Source organism: Megalops cyprinoides, chromosome 14, assembly GCF_013368585.1.
Source record: "Megalops cyprinoides isolate fMegCyp1 chromosome 14, fMegCyp1.pri, whole genome shotgun sequence".
Classification (NCBI taxonomy): Eukaryota; Metazoa; Chordata; class Actinopteri; order Elopiformes; family Megalopidae; genus Megalops; species Megalops cyprinoides.
The window spans coordinates 8841669-8858123 of NC_050596.1; the positions used below are offsets into that span (position 1 = coordinate 8841669).

General features: G+C 40.2%; 1 pseudogene; it reads right to left on the minus strand.

Annotated features, from left to right (window-relative positions):
* Positions 1-538: 538 nt before the first annotated feature.
* Positions 539-11680, minus strand: LOC118789217 (annotated as a pseudogene).
* Positions 11681-16455: the final 4775 nt, after the last annotated feature.

The following is a 16455-nucleotide window of genomic DNA, read 5'->3' on the forward strand; positions in this document are numbered from 1 at the left end:
CATATCTCATTCAACTCAAGTCCAACTCAAGTCACAATTTTGGGACTCAAGTATTTCTTGAAACATGACCATATTGACTTGTGACTTGACTTGGACTTGTAGGCCTACTTGAGTTGACTTGACCTGGGGGGTCATTAGTGGGGGCGGTGTTTGGATCTGACTAAAAGCGAAAAAAAAAAACATGTACTGATATTTTCCCCTGCCTATGACCTATCAAATGCAAATGGACCAGACACATCTGCTGACGGAACTATTTCACTGGTTAAGTTTTTTTGGTATCTCTAGTTGGAAAAGACAGATACACAGATGATGCGTGTCAAGTTTTTTTTTTTTTTATCAAAGAAGACTTCCAGTCCTCAAATCCCTGTATGTTGATTATATGAATGAAATGTTTAATAAATATTAATAACTACACTGTTTTTATCTTATCTCCTTATCTCCTCTTATCTACCTCTTTCACACATAGACATTAAAATTAAAGATAACTGCAAAAGTACAGGCATTTTGCTACACTCATTTCTTGACTTGGACTTGGCTTTTAGGACTTTAGACTTGGCTGGGACTTGAAAGACACAGAGGAGCCAGTGAAAACCCAAAAGCCAGGGTAGAGCGGCTGAGTGAAGGTGGTGTGGAACGTGTATAGGAGGGTCAGTGTGTCAGAGGAGACGTTGTAGAAAGACAGAGTGCCAGCTGGCCAGTCCAGATACACTCCTACTGTGCGGGAGCGGAAGGGGAGGTCAGGTATATCCATCTTCATATTGTTGTGCCAGACACAGTAATGGTGATCAGAGCATTCCAGACTCCAGGAGTTTTTGTTATATCCAACTGCGGAGTCATCACTCCGCCCTCTCCTGCTGATTCCTTTATATGTTATTGCTATATAAACCACTCTTCCGCTCCACTCCATCTCCCAGTAATAGCGAGTCCCAGACAGACCCTCTCTGCACAGCACTTGGAGTCAAATCTGTCTGGGTGATCAGGATATGGCTGCTCCTCTCTCCCCCACGTCACCTTGCTGCCCCCCTCAGATAGAGACAGGTATCTGTATGCTGTGTTGGGGTCCAGTGAGAGCTGACAGGCATCTGCACACAAGAGGGACACTAATGAGATAAATTCTTATTGTTGATATCAATGTAATTATGCATGTGTGGAACTTAAAGAGGGAAACCATCTGTATTTTTGCTCACTTGCCTTGAGTACTTCCCCTTGGTCACATTTCCAGTTTTGCAAAAGTACCTTTGACTCGCTCAGTTGGAGTGAGTGTACACGCTTGTACCCTTCATGTCTGGTGTAGCATCCCAGGATCCCTTTCATCTGGCATGCCAGAGTACGCATTTGCACAGACCACTCTTTGTGAATTTTAGTTAAATTCAACCACAGGGCCCCCAAAAAACACTACAGTGCTAGCACAGATAGGACTTAGAAGGGAACACAAACTGATAAATAACTTTGCATTTACATTTATCCATTTTGTTTTGCAAAATGTTTTGCACGTTTGCCCATATTGACATATTGGCACCTAACGTTACATTCCTGCAGATGGATTTAATTTTCCCTCTGTACTGTCCTTAAATTTCCAAACTGTACTAGTAAATAATAGGAAAGATCAGTGAAGAAGAGGGCAAATTTTGTTAAATCAACTTTTTCAACACTGTAATCTAAGATTCCAACATTTCCATATGTCTGCTTCTGCCATGGTTTCCTGTGGGTCCATGGCTCCGCTTGTTTTGTCATTTTTTCATTGACCAATAGAATATAAGGGAGCTGTTACATGTTCAACTACATGTGCTTTTTGTTTTAAAAAGATTATTCCCACAAATAATATTGGCTGTATACTGCAGGTTTAAAATGCAGTTCGTTGCATTTGAACAGAAGAGGTTTGTACGAGTACTGTAATGTACACATAATCTATGTTATTGTGTTCTTTGATATAACTCCTCTGATTTTCTAATGTCATGACCTGATAATGCAACCAATGTATATATTTTCTGCATTGGTACTAAATAAATCTATGAGGGCAAAATCCAGTGTACAGATGGTGTATGATTGGTTACTGCCAACAAAGTATGTTGTAATTACTTCAGAGATGGGCTGGGGGGTTAAAATATAGAATAGCCTTAGGGCCCACAGTGGTGTTAATTTGGGCCTGCATATTACTAATGTAGCTTACGGTGTCACATGTAGTTGTTACTATTCTTTTCACTTCTCTACTTCTTATTCTTCTCGTCTTAACTTCTAACAGTGCTCGTGTTTAAAAAGTAGTACATGGTGATCTACCATAACTATTACTACCCATGCTTTTTACAGCCATAGCATATGCATATAACAGGAAAAAATCCATCCAGTAAGAAGAACAACAATTTTGTTTCAAATATGACAAAAGTGGCAAAATGTGGAAAAAAGGGGCATAACCTGACAAACTGCATACCTGCTATATATAGTATCTGTGTATGTTGGGGTGTTTGCAACTGTCAAAGTATGGTTGACTGTCTCTGTGTGTCTATTCTTCTATCTGTATAGGTGTTGAATACAGTGAGAAAATAGAAGAAAGGTAGAGAAAAGAGTGGTGCGGAAAGAAAGAGATAGAGGAGAGGATATCTGAGCTCCGTATTGCTCCACATTGCTCCATATCGCCTCTCTGACATGTCATGTCATGTTTGCCATCTGCCTGAGCGGAGCTTGTTCAGTACAGACACACTCACATTTCAACATTCCTGGCTGGTTCCTGCTCTCTCCTCCATGGTCCACACTGTAAGAACAGCATATGAATAGACAGTAAATTGACTGGCACACAGTCTGACCATGTGAAGGTGAAGAGTGGAAACTCTTTATTTTATATATATATATATATATAATTTAATGTGCAGAAAAAAGCTTGCAGTCCCATTGTATTTGTTAGTTTTACAGCAGTTGGTGATAATACTGCACTGTGTTTGCATTTTTCATGTCCATTGCTCTAGTGTGTTGCCTTGCATTGGATAATGAACAGTGGTCAAAAATGCAGGCAGTAGTTATGAATATCTAGGGAGCAGTGGTATTTAAGCACAGTGCAGTTGGCAGTTTGGCCTGAGACGGAGTGAAACATGAATTTTTGGCCCCACTTGTCTCAACTCCACCTGACCACTGCACCCTGCATTAGAGACTTGCGTTTACACTACACTATATTAAAATCAGGCCCTGTGTCACACTTCTCCTGTTTTAGGTACTCACAGCAGTGTCTGCAGTTTACAGCTGGAGTCCTGCAGTCTAGCAGAGAGCGCTTTCACTCCTGAGTCCCCTGGGTGATTGTAGCTCAGATCCAGCTCTCTCAGGTGTGAGGGGTTTGAACGCAGAGCAGAAGCCAGAAAAGCACAGCCTATCTCTGTGACTCGACAGCCTGACAGTCTGCAGAGAAAAGGAGGTAAGAGCAATTCAAAAGTAATCTACTTACTCAGTTCTGTACAAACCAACAAGAACAGACATATGGCATTCTGTTATAGACATATCTGAATATAAATTATAAAACGGACAAATCTGACATTGCAATGTGGAACTTGCCAGCCATGCTGTTATTTATGATAGTCACGTGTTAATGAAAACTGCCTAAACAACTTCACATATAAAACCTCACATACATACACCATATAATAACAAGCTCTCATTCACTAGCAAACCAATATTGGTGCCTGGTGTCATTAGGTAGCAGCAGCTGAAATGGAGCATTGATTCTGCACCATTAAAACTACTGTAGCAGCAAAGTGGAGCACCACCACTTTGTTATTTGACTTTTTCCAGCATGCATTGTGCATATTGCCATTGTCATTTGTAGAGCATAGTAGAACAGATATGCCACATTTTAACTTAGTAATGTAATTTTTGGTCTTACTTAATCAGCCAGGTAGTGATGTAGGCCTGATGTAAATGATAATGTAGCAGACTAATTTCTTTGGTGAAATGAAGACATTTTATTTACTCAATATGTTTGTTGTGAATTCTGTCTCTTTTCTAATAGGAGATTTGGGTATTTGATGACCACTCAAAATTAGCATGTGGATCCATTTTATAAAGGAAATAATACACCCAAGGGTGTGTGTTATTGAAATTATTGGCAGTCTGTGATGGCGATAGTACGAAGTGAAAGCAACCACATCACAGTATAATAATAATCACGGTAAAATACACCTTTTTGTGTATGATTGCTTTAATAACAACTGGGCTATGGAATTATTGATTACCATTGTCTGAGAGAGGTACCATTCTAGGATGTGAGTATATTTGATCAATATATCACAAACGTGACACAGAATTCCATTTTCTTAAACCATTAGCTTGTTTAGATGCTCCACCATTTTAACATGAACACACCTGTGAAGTGCACAGTTGAGGCACCAAGAGGACAGAGCTGTAGGAGCGAGGAGTGTACAACCATTTTCAAAATGGAGAAACATCAACACGTTGTTTCAAAGTATTGTAATGTATTGTAAAAATACAGAAATCATTATCCAAGTCTTTCAATTGTATAAAATATGAGTAGAAGTGAAATGTTTTGTTCCAATTACATAATATTAGTCCTTAGTGAACAAGGGGTTTGTCTTATGTGTTTTCTACTGTCCTGTATTTCCTTAGTGTGTTAAACTATATCTGCAGTAGAATGATCCTCACCCCAGTCTCTGCAGTTCACAGTGTGGGTCCTCCAGTCCAGCAGAGAGTGCTCTCACTCCTAAATCTTGCAGCTCATTGTCTCTGAGCTCCAGCTCTGTCAGCTTTGAGTTGGGTGAACGCAGGACTGAGGCTAGATCAACACAGCAGCCCTCTGTGAGATTACACGCTCCCAAACTGTGGAGAGAAAGAGGCAGGATAATGACACCAGGGTACACCCATGCACACACTCATACACATCTCTGTGACATTACACTCCTTTCAATCTTATACTTGAATGATCCTGGAACTTTCACCGATGGTCTGGATGACAAAGGGAAATGTAAGGCGCTACTAGACATTACTGTGCAGTATACTTAAAAAATCTCCTCTGTTTGTTTGTTCTACACCAGACTCTCATGAGCAATTGATTGTGTAAAGCAGAATTCTGAATCAATGGAAAGAGCAACATGTATGTTTTAAAGATTTTCTCAATCAAATAATATTTTTTTCATGTACATAGCTCCCATTATGTACTTACTGCAGTGTCTCCACTTTACAGCTGGGGGCCTCCAATCCAGCAGAGAGCGCTCTCACTCCTGAGTGTCCTAGGTGATTGTAGCTCAGATCCAGTGCTTTCAGGTGTGAAGGGTCTGAACACAAAGCTGAAGTCAAAGAAGCACAGCCTATCTCTGTGACCTGGCAAGCTGATAACCTGCAGAGAGGAGGAGACAAAAGCTATTCATTTTCCCAGCTCAGGACAAATCCATGTGTCTGGCATTAGATCCCCTAATGAATAAGGGGGTTTGTCTTCTCATGATTGTGCTTGTTACTGTCCCATATTTTCTTAAGTATATTAAACTACATCTGCAGTAGAATGTTCCTCACCCCAGTCTCTGCAGTTTACAGTGTTGGTCCTCCAGTCCAGCAGCAAGCGCTCTCACTCCTGAATCCTGCAGGTTGTTGTTTCCTAGCTCCAGATTTCTTAACTTTGAATGGGGTGAGCGCAGGACTGAGGCCAGATGAACACAGGTATCTTCTGTGAGATTACACCAACCTAGACTGTGAAGAGAAGACGTGATCTCTGCTCATTGTGGCACCCATTCCGACTTGACATGCATGCTAGCTGGCACTGATGTCTGTAAATACAAACTATCTGTAGAAATATAATCACTTTCACGTGAAATCATTCTGTAACTTTTTTTTTTCCTTTTGCATGGGTCGATTAACTTTTAATGTCCAAATGCAGAATATGCATTTAAAAATAGAGTAGGGCTTTTAAGTCAATGTTTTGTTTGATTTTGTATATTAATTATGCAACAGTGTGCACAGTGCCCAAATTTAAATAAAAGAATTAGATAAATATGCTGCCACTGTAAAGGGCTGTATCCCTAGGATTAAAGCACACTCATCTTTGGAAAGCACAAGCTCCTCTATCTCGATTCTGTTGTTGCAATATAGTAGGATGTGTTATAAGTAGACCTTAAGGAAGCTGAGAACTGGATAATTCTTCACATATGTAAAAGTGTATACACTTACACACTAAATTTAGGTATATTAATATAAATATCAATGCATATTTATACGTATATAGGAATGCATTAATATGGCTACATTTACTGTGACAGACAAATGAAAATGAGGGACTGTTCTGTGCCTCTACTGTCTGTGCTATGGAAAATAATTCCACATCTTTGGTGAACCAAGTCTGCTGCTGTTGGATCAAGTCTGAATGTTTTCTTGTATCCCCTCCTATATAATGGAGGTATTATGCATTGGCAGGCACTGGCTATTTTTCTTTAAGAACATTTTAAACTTCTTACTCACTTACTATTTGCTCATATAATCCATTCCTGGAGAAAAAAGGTCCCAGTACTGAAACTTTGCCTAATGTGGTTGATTTTATGAAGATGATTTCGGACCATGTGTCATAAGCATCAACTGCGATCAGAAGAATTTTCATAAATGGTCCTAAAATGTCGATGTGTACATGTTACCATGGTGATAAAGACCACTACTGGCATTCTGCGCAAGTTTTTTATTCTCAAATTGTTTATGTGTCGCAGGTCAACACACATAACTACAAGCAAGACCTTTCATTGTCAGTTCCCAAATGTCCCACTGTTGAGGCATTTCTGTGGTGTCACCAGTGATAGGCATGATAGTCCATCTTCATCAACATGCTCCTTAGTTCCCCTGAATTTACTGTATTAAATGTGAACTGCTTAGAGTAGTGCACATCTCTGCAAACATGTTATGCTATTAATGGAATATCTTTTCTTGGATTGAAGATATCAAAGGCTGATGGTCAGTCAGAAAGGTGAATTTCTGTCCATACAAATTTAATTTCTAAACTCCCAGGGCAAATGTGAGTGCCTTCCAATGTCATCAATGATCTGGATGCAAAAACATTCAGTGCTTTCCTTAACGTTGTCTGAAAAAATTGCACCATTACTATAGTGAAGCATCATAAGCTCATTTCATTGGCAACACAGAGTCAACACGTGTCAGCGCCTTATCTGACATGATCAGTCTTTTCATCTCTTGGAAAACTCTTTCAAAGCTCTCAGACCTTTTCTAGCGAGATTCATTTTGGTGGAACCATGGGAAGCTGGATGTTTTTTCTCTCGTTCTATGGTTTGTCACATGCACAAATGTACAAGGGGGTGCTAAAGATTAACACAGGTGTTCAATCATTCTGACCAAATATTTGCCACTCGCTCAGCACTTAAGAACATATATTGTACAGAAAACAGAACATTACAGCTGACAACCAGAAACCTGGTACGCATGAGTTTCTCTGAAAGGGGATTATTCTGTGATAGAGGGGTAACATGAAAGGGGTCAGAATAAAGTGGTCAAAGAAGGAAGGTGGAGGAGGAGAGCAGTAATCAGATACATACTGTATGTACAAACTCCCACTCTGTACTTACTGCAGTGTCTCCACTTTACAGCTGGGGGCCTCCAATCCAGAAGAGAGCGCTCTCACTCCTGAGTCTCCTAGGTGATTGTAGCTCAGATCCAGCTCTCTCAGGTGTGAGGGGTTTGAACACAGAGCTGAAGCCAGAGAAGCACAGCCTATCTCTGTGACTCGACAGCCTGACAGGCTGCAGAAAAAAAGAAGATGAGAGTTCACTCTCCCAGCTCTATAAAAACCACAAGGGCCACAAGGAATTCTGTTATTTGGATGGTGGGTATGCCATCTGCTAAGTTAGGCATTGGCAGGGCATACCCCATATCTGTACAGAAGTGAGAGTCAGGCCATTTTTGAGGTATCTTACTGCAATACGCAATGACCCAATGTCCAAATTCTTTATTTCTTATTTATTTCTGTACTGTCTAGACTCACCTGAGCACATACCGCTCATTCAGATACTACTTGTCATTTTACCATACAGATTTTACCATACAATAAACAGAAAATTTTGGACCAATTTGCATCTCCTGTTAATCTTCTTAATTTTAAATTTCCTGCCTGATTACATTATCATGAATCCTCCAGTATCTCTAATACATATCACCATTACTCTGTCCTGTACAGACAACCTATGGCTAGTTATGTTCTTGTATCCCATAAATCACTGTGGTTAATACCACTTAAAGGCCACAGTGGATGTCACTGTCCAGTGCATTAGTAATAACGGTGCTTTAAAACATTACAGATATGGAAAATTTAGTCCTGCTTTAAAATGTCTTGTTGAAATTCAAAAAATAGTGCTAAATAGGATCTATTGTGTTTATTGTATTTTGCCACAATGACAAACAGGGTTGAAAATTTCCGCCATTATGAAATTTTTTCCATCAACATTTTCATATGTGGGCAATTCATGGTTTCACTATCATTAAAGTATCACCCAAAAGACGGCATGATGCAGATATATTTCAGCAACGCTTAGCCCTTCTTCTAAATTGACATGCTCTATAATAAATATTTGTTACACTATGGCCATAACATTAATTGAATTTCACATTGAACTGAACTTTAATAAGTCATATGGAAAGTATGATAAAGTTGTTTTCCATGCCTCTTCAGTTTTCATAACCAGCGGGTCCATGTTGCAGACTGTTTGTAGTAATGTTAAACATTCACAACCACAGATTTGATTTCAGACACAGACAAAGCAGTGGTGAGTGCTGGTCTGTGACTATAAATGGATGCTGTGACATAATAAACAAAGGATCCAGGATTTCTAGAGCTTTTGGTGTTATGGTGGCCACACAACACCAGTTCGAAAGCACCACTGAATTGCACACAATGATTTCTGATATAATATGTCCGGCTTCGTCAACTTCCTCATTGCATATCATAATGTCAATCCTGTAACTCTCATCCAAGTATGAGGCAACATTCCCAATTCCCAGCATAGCTAGAGTCATTGAATTCTGCATGTGATTTTTGCCTGGTTCATGTGTCTGCACAGAGATGTGTTTCATGTCATTTAACCCAGTAGTAGTCCATGCCACATCCAAACCAAATAATAGAAGGTCCAATGAACAGCCACAAAATCATGTTTTTTTTCCCGCCAACTCCGAGAAAAGCTTCTGGTGTACCGCTTGCCTCTATCACCAGAGGCTTGCTGGATCTTAATACCAAGTCGGCCCTGGCCTAACTCCTTGACTTTGGGATTTTCTGCTAAAGTCCTCCTTTAAAATAAGTTTTAGACTTAGACCTCCATAATTCTGAAGTGGAGGTGCTCCAATGAGTCTACAGGGCAGAAGACATGTTGAGCATGGAACAGACAAAGATGCCTGCCTCCAAAGCAGTATGAAACAGTGAGGAAAATACGGCAGTTCTGAAAGTTTTGTTCTCAGCACTTCATTTTCCTTTAGGAAACCAGTTCGGATTGATACATATCACTGATTATGAAAACAAAATGTCAGTCATATGCATTACTAAACACTGGCATACTTACAGGGCCTTCCTGCAGTTCTTCACTACTGGCAACAGTCTGTGATAGCCTGCTGGAGATGTGTTATACTTCTTCAAGTCAAACACATCCAGAATATCATCTGACATCAGTAATACAAAGGCCAGAGCTGAGCACTGATGTGGTTCCAGTTCTTTTTCAGAAAGTGTTCCTGATTTCAGCGAAGTCTGGATTTCCTCCACTAGAGAGTTGTCATTCAGTTCACTCAAACAGTGGAACAGATTGATAGTTCTCTCTGCTGAGGTTTCTTCTCTTATCTTCTGTTTAATGTATTTTACTGTTTCCTCAGTGCTCTGTGGTCTGCCTCCTGCCTCTGTCAGTGCGAGAGATTGACTGGGGTCCCACGAAAGGCCAAGAAGAAATCGCAGGAAAAGGTCCAGGTGTCCATTCTTGCTCTGTAAGGCCTGATCCACTGCACTCCTATGCAACTCAGACAGCTGCATTCTGTCACCTTGAGGGCTGAGCACATTTCTGTTCTCATTTACAAAAGAATGGAACACAAACAAGGCAGCCAGGTACTCCTGAATGCTCAGGTGCACAAAGCAGTACACTCTCTCCTGGTACAACCCAAACTCCTCTTTGAAGATTTCTGTGCACACCCCGGAGTACACCGAAGCATCACTGACATCAATGCCATTCTCTCTCAAGTCCTTTTCATAGAAAATCAGATTGCCCTTTTCCAGCTGCAGAAACGCCAGCTTTCCCAGTTTCAGGATGATTTCTCTATCTGCCACTGACAACTTTTTTGTGTTTGTCTGGTTGGTGCCATGATACTTCCCATTCTTCACATTAGTCTGAATGAGCAGGAAGTGCGTGTACATTTCAGTCAGAGTTTGGGGGACTTCCTTGACTCCCTCACCCAACACTGTCTCCAGAACAGTGGCATAAATCCAACAGAAGACTGGGATGTGACACATGATGTAGAGACTCCTGGATGACTTCATATGTGAGATAATTCTGCTGGCCAGGTTCTGATCACTGATTCTCTTCCTGAAGTACTCCTCCTTCTGCGGGTCATTGAAACCTCGTACCTCTGTGACCCGCTGGATGTGCTCAGGAGGGATCTGATTGGCTGCTGCTGGTCGGGAGGTGATCCAGAGGAGAGCAGAGGGAAGCAGATTCCCCTTAATGAGGTTTGTCAGCAGCGCCTCCACTGATGTCGACTTTGTCACATCACAGCAGATTTCGCTGTTCTGGAAATCTAAAGGAAGCCGACACTCATCCAGACCATCAAAGATGAACAAAACTTTGACTACATCACTTTCAACACATTCAATCTCTTTCAGCTCTGGGAAGTAGTACTGGAGAAGTTGCATCAGACTGAATTCTTTCCCCTTCATCAAATTGAGATCTCGAAAAAGAAGAGTAAAAATGAAATGAATATCTTGATTGGCTTTTCCTTCTGCCCAGTCAAGAAGGAACTTCTGCACACAGACTGTTTTCCCAATGCCAGCAATCCCCTTTGTCAGTACAGTTCTGATAGCCTTGCTTTGACCAGGTAAAGGTTTAAAGATGTCATTGCAGAGGACTGCAGTCTCCAGTGATGTATGTCTCTTGGATGTTGTCTCAAGCTGTCTCACCTCATGTTCGTTATTGACACTCCCGCTACCCCCCTCTGTGATATAGAGTTCTATGTAGATCTCATTGAGTCGCGTTGGGTGGCCCTGTTTTGCTAAACCTTCAAATATGCATTCAAATTTCTTCTTCACATTTCTTTTCAGTTTCTGCTGGTCCCTCCTTAACGGTTCATCTGAGAAGGAATACAAGAATCAAGATGCTGAAAACATAAACTTTATCAATGAGATTTCAAGGTCAAGAAGAAACAAGCAAGCACATCTCTGGCAATGTGTCCTTTCTGTAAATAACTTCAAAGGCAAACACTCTTAATGGTTTGGAAAGTGTAAATGCTTTTTAAAAAAGTAACCTTTTAGATATTTCTGCATTTTATTATTTCAGCATTCTATAGAAAACACAGATATTGGGAGGAAAAGCTTACTTTTCAGGTCTCTCTGCAGAGAGTCAGCAAGATCACTCTGGTTCATGTTCCTCAGAATGTGTAGTGTAATCTCCTGAGACTTTACTCTGCCACAGTTCTCCAGCATCTTCTCAACAATGTAGAGGACATCAGGCACCATTTGCTGCCTCTTGCATTCTGGGTAATCTTCACTCTGATGGTGCTTAACCCACATCAGCACATTCCAAACAATGTCCAAGACAACAGGATCCTTAAGGTGACTGTCAAAGCATTCTGGGTAAGTCTGACTAAGCTGGCTCATGAACTGTTTCAATGTGTTTTTGTCCAACTTCCTCAGTGTTTCCTGGAGTGACTGAAATAAACACAATAAGATGTACTGCATCAATGGAAACATATGAGGAGGAGGGCTGTTTCAGTGGACTGACAGAAATAAGCACATGAAATGTGTTAATTACATCCTCCACAACATGGGTGACACTCAGAATTTTTGTCTACACCTGTCATATTTCCATTTCAGTTTTACTTTTGACATCTTAGTCCTGTCTCTGTCACCTACTGTTGCTATCTGCCATTACCCCTGTCTCTTCCACTCACCACTCTTGCAGCAGTTAAACAGGCTTAGATATTTTTTTTTGCTGGCAGTAAGGAAAAATGAAGTATCATCATTAAGCAAGAGGAACTGGGCATCAATGGGTACTGAGAAGCCAAGAATCTTTGTAAATACATCAGATACATAAGACCAAAATCTGGAAACCCCTGTACATTCCCAAAACATGAGCATGTAAGTCCTGGTAGCATTTGTGTTGCATGAATTGCATATGGACATCAACTGTTTTATGGCACCTATGTGGAATCCAGTATCTTATACCCTGTCTACCAGCTTAGAGCAGATGAATCCTTGGATCATGGAATTTTAGAGGCTATATTTTAATACCACCTCTACTGCTGGGCAGAAATAATCCTAAAGGATAACAAACTGTTACTAGTAATGTAATTGCAAAGGGTGTGGTCTACATTTACATTCATTTAATTCATTGTTTTCATTCATTTAACACATGCTCTTATCCAATGTGACTTACAATAAGTGCATGCTGAAAGCCTAGGCAGAGAGCCTGAAGCCTGAAGTACTGAATCTGTGAGAAGCTGTTTTCTGTTGTTATTGTTGTATAATTATACTAGAGCATGTAAAACATATAATATACAATACATAGTAATTATATAAGGTACCATACCTTTTTTATGAGGGATGAGTCTGAAGAGAGGTCTTCTGATTGCTGGATAATGTAAACCCTGTAAAAATGCAGACAGCAAATATATTCCAGTTCACTCCAACGTATTACTGCAGCTGTAACTCACAGCACTTACCATCTGTCTATTTCCACTAAGCCTTTTTGAAATGTGTTGTCTTCATTGCTTTTTCCTATACAAATTTAACATCCCCGCCCTTCAGATGAATTCCTCATTTGAATAAATTTGTTAAAGGTTTAAGTGAAATTACTTAGCTGGTGCTTTGTTTCACAATTTATATTCAAAACAGGAATACTATATTCACCCAATTAATTAGTGCCTCATACATTACATACCATACACACTGGTTACCATACACACATACCATACACACCATGGTTACCATACACACTACACTCCACCTACAAGGCCACTGAACCTGTACCACCAGCTAACTGTAAAGGATCTATGGACCTGGTACGTTACCTTGGGTCACCTGTGCCCTCTCCTCTGAAGTTGTGTGGATCCTCCATTGACCAGTCACTCTTCATTGACAGACAGCTGGGTACAGGTGATCCTGCTCTTTTCCCCAAGACCCTGTGATAAATACAATGAAGAAAAGTGTCAGGATGTTATATTATAGGATGTTATATTGTACAAAATCTTTGGAGGAACATATTAAGAAAAATATTTTAGTTCTGGTCAAAATGGTAACACAAAGATATCTTGCAAAAAATACAGGGAGGAAAACAACACTAGTTCCAGGTCTTAAACAGATCGCTTATGAAGAAACCCAAGAGCCTTCACCTCCTTAAGCAACAAAATGAGACTCAGCGTGGATTTGCTTGAATCACTTAACATCATCAATGGAAAATTAATTCAGATGAACATCACACTGATAGGAAAAACTATTTCTTCTCAGAATTACAAATGTATTGACATTATGGGATCCTTCAAGAACAAATGAAGTTACACATTCATTCCAGATTACAAAAGAAACAATGAAGTGAGACGTGCTGAAAGTTCTGTCTTCACCATTATACTTTCTCATGTTCTTCACCATACAACAAAGCCATGAACACAGTTCACTTCTATAATGTAGATTCCAAACCTTAATGGTAATGAGCACCACCATTTTAAATGTACTGTGTTTATATGTCAAGATGAAGCTAATATCCTACTCATGTTTGGGTCAACACTCTACCCACAAAGCCACTGAACCTGTACCACCAGCTAACTGTAAAGGGTCTATGGACCTGGTACATTACCTTGGGTCACCTGCATGCTCTCCCCTGAAGTTGTGTTGTTTGTCCATTGACCAGTCACTCTTTACTGACAGACAGCTGGGTACAGGTGACCCTGCTCTTTTCCCCAGGACCCTGTGACAAATACAAGAAAGTCATGAATCCACAGTTGCCATGAATGCATTTGTATAATGCCTCACTCTCACACACCTAGCGTGAGCACATATCATCTGTCCAGTTAATCTCCTCTGCTTGCTGCAGCTCTAACTCACAACCCATGAAATCAGAGGTTCCAGTTAACCTCTTAGGCTCACTGGACCTCTAACACACAGCACGTGGACAGAGAGGCAGAGCTTCCAGCTAACCAACATTCATAACACTAATGTTTACATTTTTTACCGAAATTACAAATTTATACCTGAAATTACAATTTTTCACATTTAGTACAATTACAATTTTTTTTTTACAATTTTCCACATTTAGTACAATTATACCTGTTAGAAATATTACAACGTCATGAACCCATTTCACCTCTATAATGTAGAATCCAAACCTTAATGGCAATGGGCACCATTTTAAACCCACTGTGCTTACATGTCAGGCTGAAGCTAATACGCCACTCATGTTTGGTTGGACACTCTAACTGTCAGGGCTCCGCCCCCCTAGCTGTGGTGTTTTTGTTTTTCCCTGTCCATGTGCTTTTTGTTTTTCCTTGCGTTCCAGCCCCGCCCCGCTCCCCGCCTGGTCCCCGCCCACCTGATTGCCCCATTACCTTCACCTGCCTGCCTGCTCACCTGCATCCCATCTCCTCATCAGCCCAGCCCTATTTCTACCCTGCTTGTTCCTGTCTTGTTTGCCAGTTCGTTGCAGTGTGTTTCGTACCTGTTTCGTTCCCGCAGTTTTTTGGATGTCTGATTTCTCCGTGTTTGACTCTGCCTGCCCTTCGTCTTTGTTTTCTGCCTGCCGTTTTGTCCCTTTGCCTGATCGTTTGCCTGCCTGGTTCCTGATCCTGCCTGCTTCTGTTACCGACCCTGCTTTTGTCCACGGACTGCCTTCCGGTTTTCGACCCTGCCTGCTTTTGTTGCGCAACTTGCCTGCCGTCATTAATAAACCCGCCTGGAACCTGAAGCTCTCTTGGTCTGCGACTGAGTCCTTGCCTGAGCCCTTACACTAACAGTGTAGATATTTGTCTTTGTCTTAGTTGTCTTTGTTTTTGAAATGTGTTGTCTTCATTTCTTTTTACTTTACAAATTTAACATCCTCTCCGTTCAGATGAATTCCTCATTTGAATAACTTTGGTAAATGTTTAGGTGAAATTACTTAGCTGGTGCCCTGATAATTCATAATTCACATTTTAAATTAAAAACAGGAATACTATATTCCCCAAATTAATTTATGCCTCGTGAGGATTGCCATAGGCACTCCACTCTACCCAAAAGGCCACTGAACCTGTACACCAGCTAACTGTAAAGGGTCTATGGACCTGATACATTACCTTGGGTCACCTGCATGCTCTCCCCTGAAGTTGTGCTGATCCTCCATTGACCAGTCACTCTTCATTGACAGACAGCTGGGTACAGGTGATCCTGCTCTTTTCCCCAGGACCCTGTGACAAATGTAACGAGAAGAAGTGTCCAGTTAATCTCCTCTGCTTGCTGCAGCTCTAACTCACAACCCATGAAATCAGAGGTTCCAGTTAATGTAGTTACCACTTGCATTATATTTTGTAAATATTGTGTTTAATAAATGATGTCTTTGTTTTTGAAATGTGTTGTCTTCATTTCTTTTTACTTTACAAATTTAACATCCTCTCTGTTCAGATGAATTCCTTTGAATAAATTTGGTAAATGTTCAGAAGAAATTACATAAGTGGAATCTGAAAAGTTAGGTCGCATATAGCAGTCAAATTTGAAGCGCATGCATCCATTACATACAAGGAATACTCACATTCATTCACCTTTTATCTTTACAGTAGTGTGGTTCAATTGGAAGAAATATGCTTAGCCGTGATATAGCCTATATGGCAAATTGTTTTAGTCATATTATTAGACTAGTCATATTCTTAATTATAGATTTCTTTGATTCAGTTATTACTAGTCATAATATGATATATGAATATATAATATATAATATGAATATTAATTCTAGATGTCTCATTCAATTACTAGTAGTCATAAAAGTATTTTAGATGTATCAACATTAATTTGGACTAGTTGATCTTTCGTTCTTACTCGTCATTTCTTTTCACATGCCCAGAATTTCTTGAAATTGAAATTGACTTCCAGTGATACAAGTTTGGACCACTGGTTCCTGTGTTCATAAGCTCCTTCAGAAACTAGTGATGTGTCGGTCGCGAACGAGTCGGCTCTATGAAGCCAAATTAAACCTCTTAAATTATGTAATGTCTTTTGTTCAGAAGTAATTGTAACTGTTGCGACCTTTGCTTTGAATCAGCTGACCACAA